We start from the raw sequence: 6,630 nt of genomic DNA, 5'->3' as shown, positions 1-6,630 counted from the left end.
AGATATTTTAATTATTTTATTATTTAAGTACAGTTCCATGTGGAGGATATGATATATAGAGAGGTGCGGTTGATCTATTTTTTCACATCTCTTCTCATTTTCTTGTAACAGTGCTAACATGTATCGTCGCCGCCAAGGGAAAGTGATTTTTTCGAAAGACAACTACAAAGGGAGTTGATTCGTTGGTTAGATAGAGACATATCTAAAGGCGAAAAAATCAGAAGTATTGAGAGACAGAATGCCTTGCGTGGGTGGGTGTGAATTAAAAATGATAAGGATGCGAGAGAAATGATGTTTGGACCAAATGATATCAATTTTATTGTTGTAATCAGTTAGAAATATTTTGTGTTCAAATGTTGGGGTTAAATATTTTTATTTGTCTTGATATCTGTTGTATGTTTCGTTTACTTAGACATGTTGTTGTTCGTTTTGTGATATATGGTTTCTTGTTATTTATATTTGGTACTTAATGAGTAATGGTTCAAATAATTGAGAAGCTTGATGGCAATCAGAAAATGATACTTGATAACAAAATAAAAAATTAATTATTACTAGTTCCAACATTGGGACACTGAGTTCGGTTGTGACCCGGAAGACAACACATGAAACATTTTATGTCCAACTTATCAGTTGTGTCCATTTTCGTTCTAATACATGTGCTAATTGGCGACCTTTCTTGTTCATCCGCATTCTTGGATTATGGAAAATTTTGATCTCCTTCATAAATTGGTCAATATTCATCATATGATAGCATTGGAAAGCTTGTGTTGTAAACCCCAAATAGGTTTGCAACCTTGTAAACATTGGATAAAAGAGCGTAGGTGTCGTGGCGCACCATAGAACATGCAGTGATAACATGTGAACAAGGGATACAGTATGCCTAAAACTTTTCGCAGTCACACCGATCATTTATTAGGTTAACCTTGTAATGTCCCATAGGTTTCCCCTTATAGTGGTCCATTGTCTCCTTCACACTGAAAGTGTTTTGATTGTAGTCAAAATTCTTACCTGATGTGTGTTGAATTTGGCTATTTCTTCTTTCATCACCTTAACGCAATTGTCTGTAAATGTTTGCTCATAATTCAAAAATACACTCCACTTCGCACCCCTTTCAGCAAATAGTGATCTCAATTTATAGTATATTGCACATACCAATGTTGTAATGGGAAGATTACAGGTGCCTTTAAAGATTGAATTCATTGACTCGACGAGGTTCGTTGTCATGTGACCCCAACGCCGACCCCCGTTAAATGCCCTTGTCCAATTTTCTACTGGAATATTGTCTACCCACCTTAAAGCATCACCATTAGCCATGCCAATTTCATTCCGATAATAGTTAAATGCTTGTTGCTTTTTGCATGCTTATTATTTCCAGATACTAATGGTAACAATATACATCTTCAGTTTTTATCATTATTAGTAGACATAAATAAAATAGGTAGATATAGTTGGGACGCTGCTACTTTATCGCGTTTATACATAAATTTGTGTAGATGTGCTAAAAAATGTGCATAACTTTGTTGCTATAGAGTTTTACTTCAAGTTTGGGGTTGGTCCAAAATGCCAAGATTGTCACCAACAAATCCCAATCCATTTCAGTTCCCATATGCGACCAAGTATATATATTAAAAAAAATTGATATATTTTTTCAAGATTTTTTTTAATAACTCTTTCTTTTTTAGGTGGTCTGCATATGGGATGAATTATGAAAAAATCCCTCATCATTATGCTCCTGGATATCGGGCGTTCTTTGATCATTTCGAGGCGGATGATGTATTATCTACGAGACTTATACTACTAATATTTAAAGTTTATTTATAATTTTTTTAACTAATCTTTTTACTACTACGAAACAGTTTCTATGGAGGTCCTATCTTAGACTTGAAGATGAGGATCCAACTGAAAGTGACATGTAGAGTTCAACATACACCCAAAATTTACCCGCTTAACATACACCCAACAACAAACACCATCCACCATCCAATATAACCAATACTCATTCTCACAACCTACCCCACAAGAACACAACTACCAAATCCCCCGACCACAAATGCCTTTTTACTACTCACAAACCTTCACCCTTAATTCATCCCAAGACCAATAATCCTACACCCCCTACATGAATAACTCAATGCCACCTGCCATCTAACTAAATTGGAATAATGAGGGAACAAGATTAAGTTATGGTAGTGCGACGATGATGGATGAGTTTACTAATGATATGGTCGCTGAATTTATGAATCCTAGGAATGACGCAGGACCTTCTACTCAGCCAACAAATGTTGATGAAAATCGTAGAAGGTCTACCCAAATTGGACAAGCTTCTGCATGTGGAACCCACCTACGTTTTCATCGAGCGGGTCAAAATCAAGGTTATATAGGGATTTAATGTACTTCTTTTTAATTAAATAAATAAAATTCTATTATTATTTATTTGTTTATTATTATTTTATTTATTAATTAAATATATTTTAATTATAACAATTATTTTTATTTTTATTATTTTAACACTTCATTAAAAATAAATAATTATATTCAATTAACATTATTAAAAATTATTAATATTAATAATTAATAATTAAAATTTATGTCAGTTTTAGTTTAAATTCACAAATATAACGTTGCAACACTGTCGCTCATTTAATGGACAATTTTTTTTTCTCTACAACAGTATCGTCTATTCAATGGACGACTATCATATTTTTTTCATATTGCCGCCTTTTCAATGGACGGCTGCAGTCAAATAATAATGTTTTTTTTTAAGTGTGACAGTTTGATATTTACTGTGAAATAAATGGCAAGTTGGTATTTTTTTTTTTCTAATAGTAGGTAGGACTGAAAAATTCGTTAAAAACAGAGTAATTTGCTTACATAGAGAAAATCAAGTCCCACGTTATTTTGTTTTGGTTACATTTACTTTTAATGTGTATACGGTTTACACAAACATACCTTAACATTCACATGTGGGTTGGAGAGATGTTTCAAAGACATAGGTTTTAAGCCTAGAATTTTTTTATAAAAAATTGTATTAATTAATTTTCAAATAAAATTTTAAATTTTTTTAATTAAAGTTATTAACTATTAATTTTTCTGTAAATGTATATTAATTAACAAATTATTACAATCATTACTGTCATTTGATCAAAAATAATTTGTTTATCCTACGTCTACAAAAGTAGGAAGTCACAAAAATTCTCAAAAAAAATAAAATTGAGGAACAAAAAATTAAATTTTAAAATAGGAGAATAAAAAATTTAAAAACACATAAATAAAGAATCAAAATGCATTTAAATTTTATTTTCATTATATGCTTTGTGTAATGTAGTTTTTTCTTTTTTTATATTGATGATGTTTAAAAAAACACTAATTTTTATTAATTTATTAATCTCGATCATTTGTCTGATGTGTGTTTTTAAAATAAATTATAATTAATATATTTTAATTTTTCCTTATTTTTATTATAAAATAAAAAAAATATTGAAATAATTTAATATTGACAAATAATTGTCTAATATATGAACTATACATTTCAGTTTTTTTTAAAGCTATTATCATTGTTGGCTCTTTTAAAGTAAAACAAAGAGGAAACTATTATATTCTTAATTTTTATATGTTAAAGATATTGTTCCGTATTGAAATCAGAAATATATATAATCATGGAAGTTATGGTAGAGGAGAAGTTTCGGTGTATGCTAAAAGAGTATTCAAATTGTATTTGAAATTTATTATCTAAAATGGCAACACCCATATATATATATATATATATATATATATATATATATATATATATATATATATATATATAAAAGATCAATAATTAACATGCTAACTTTCCAAACATAGAATTCAGAGGAGGACCGTTGGAGGGATGAATATCCTACTTCCAAATTACTAAAGGTTTGATGATTAGGAGAATGTTACAAAGACTTTAGCATTCACTTGAATTAGATCCAGAATGTTACACCTAGAAGTGGTCGGACTAGAAATAGTGACGCCTAGATAGAATCAATCTTGAGAACTCTTTTTTTTATGGTGGTTGGATTTCTAGGAAGAGGCCGAAACGTCAAGGATATGGTCGATCCAGATGAGATAATAAAAACAATTATTTAAATAAGTTTTTAATAAAAAAATATTTGTCCTATGTGTACTTTGTATTTTGAATTATAATTCATTGAATTATTTTTATTTTATTTAGAAGATATATGAAAATTATGTTAAATTAATTAGTAATTAGTAAATAATTGTTATGTGTATAATATAATGGTTAATGACTCATTTTTTAAAAATAAATAAATAAAAATAATATAGTGTAAATATATTGTTCTAAGTCGGCTAAAGACCTAAATAGGCAAGGCTAAATTTCTCTCAGATCCATTCCACTTGAACAAAGGCATATAATCAGTTTACTTTGAAAGCAAGGTACATTCCCTAATCTCCATTTTGCACTACAATCATCTTGAATATTAAACTAACGTGGGCGTTGAAGTACTAACCATGCAGTACCACCCGCACCGCCACATTAGAGATCAACACCATTGGTTCAAGATCTTTGGTTCACGAACTACATCCAATTATAGTTTCTGAACGAAATAACGGTGTCGCATATGGGAATCGACTTTTGATTTCCATATTTTCCACGATTTCATGTTTGATATTTTATTTGTCAATGTGTGACCTTTTATATTCACCAATTCAAGAGCGGTGAAAATCGAATGTGAATGTCCTTCTGGTTTGATCCAATCGAGCATCATTTTAACTCAGATCCATCTAATGTTCAGATATCTAATTCCTTCAAAAACTCGGTGGGGTAAAAGAACAAATGATCATATATCCATATTAATCTACACAAGAATTACCAAAGAGTGAAGGTAAATCTCCTTCTAGATCGTATTGAAAATTCTTAATTAACTTCCCGATCTAGCATCGCCTCGACTATCCACCGCTAACGCAATACTTATTGTGGCTGTTGGAACAAGATTGTTCATATCCCTTAGGTTTTGATGAAAACAAGGTACTTACAGAACAAATGGGTAAACTAACATATGTTCAAGTGTGCAAGATCACAAGCATAGAATTCATTCTTAGTTAATCCTATTGAAAGCATATGTGGAGAAGCAATATAACTCTGATTCTGATTGATCAGAATCTGATAACTCTGAATGTGTTCATCATCCTCTAAAGGATCAGTCTCTGGTCATGTGTTCCAGCCTCTGGTGACAACGCAGACTCTAAAAGCTTGAGGAGCCTCTAATCCGTACCTTATACCAAAGCAGACCAGTCTTGTCAAAGCACCAGATTTCTGGACAGAGTCAACTAGGATTTCATTTTGCAAGGCTCAAGGAATGGTGATGTGACCTCTTCAATATGTTCTACCTTTTGGTAGATAGCTAGTACTTTGAAAGGTGTTATGAACAATGCCATTATTCATTGGACAATGCTTTTAACCAGATACATCATCCAACGTCTCTCTTGGCATGCTTCTTCACTAAGTTTTCTCTTATGCTCAAACCTCCAACGACTCTTTCTCTACCTCTATAAAAGGAAGCAGCGGATTTAAAGGAAGGCTACATAAATGCAATACAATATCTTAAGCATAACTCTGAGCTTTCATTTGTAACTATGAATGCCTAATATTTTAAGATTTCCCTATCTTTGCTTATCTTATAAATCTTAAGAGGTTAAGAACCTTTGTGGTTGTTACATAACTACTATACTTTTGATTGTGTATCTAAGTATAGTGGTTATCTTTTCTACTAAAGTATTTGTTTAAAGTAGAGGAAGTCTCTTTCATGTGTGCTTGAGAAGTGAAGTCTCTTGTTTGTATACTTGAGTAGTGAAGTCTCTTTCAAGGTTGATTGAGCAGAAGTCTCTTGCAAGGTTGCTTGATCATAAATCTCTTTCTAGGTTGATTGAGCAAGTGAAGTGTCTTGCAAGTGTGCTTGAGCAAAGTTTAATTTGTTGATCATAGTGAAAAGCTCTTGTTGAGGCAGTGGGACTATATTACTTTCAATTGAGGAGAGCAACCAGGATAATCTTTGTGTGTTGCTTGCTTTTACTTTTGATCATTATTATTTCCGCTTTTGTGACAATTTCTAATATCATCCTTTGAACATTGTTCCGATTCTGAAGTTGCATTATCATAAGCGAAATTTTGGCATACACAATTCAACACCCCCCCTCCTTGTTGTGTATTTTTGTCATCTTCAGTGGTCATCAGAGCATGGTCTGTACTCTAACAATTAAACATGGTGCATAAAAGATCTTGAGAAAAATACTATTTCTATCATGGTTGATAGTTCTGAAGTAACTAGCCATGTTGGAGGTTCTCCTCATGGTACTAACAACAATGATCAAAGTACATCTGGTCAAAACAACTATATTGCTAGACCACCAACATTCAAGGGTGACTCTACTGAATTTGAATGGTGGAACAACAAGATGTACACTCACATCATTGGTTTGGATGATGAGTTGTGGTATACCTTAGAAGATAGCATTGACTTTCAAGTCATTGGTGTTAGAATGGTTTTTGATAGAAAGTATCTCACTCCTGATCAGAAAAAGATTTATAGAAAACATCATAGTGTGAGAGGCATTCTTGTTGATTCCTTACCTCATTCTGAGTATATA

The sequence above is a fragment of the Lathyrus oleraceus genome, chromosome 7 (assembly GCF_024323335.1).
Source record: "Lathyrus oleraceus cultivar Zhongwan6 chromosome 7, CAAS_Psat_ZW6_1.0, whole genome shotgun sequence".
Lineage (NCBI taxonomy): Eukaryota > Viridiplantae > Streptophyta > Magnoliopsida > Fabales > Fabaceae > Lathyrus > Lathyrus oleraceus.
Note: the sequence above shows the minus strand (reverse complement) of the source record.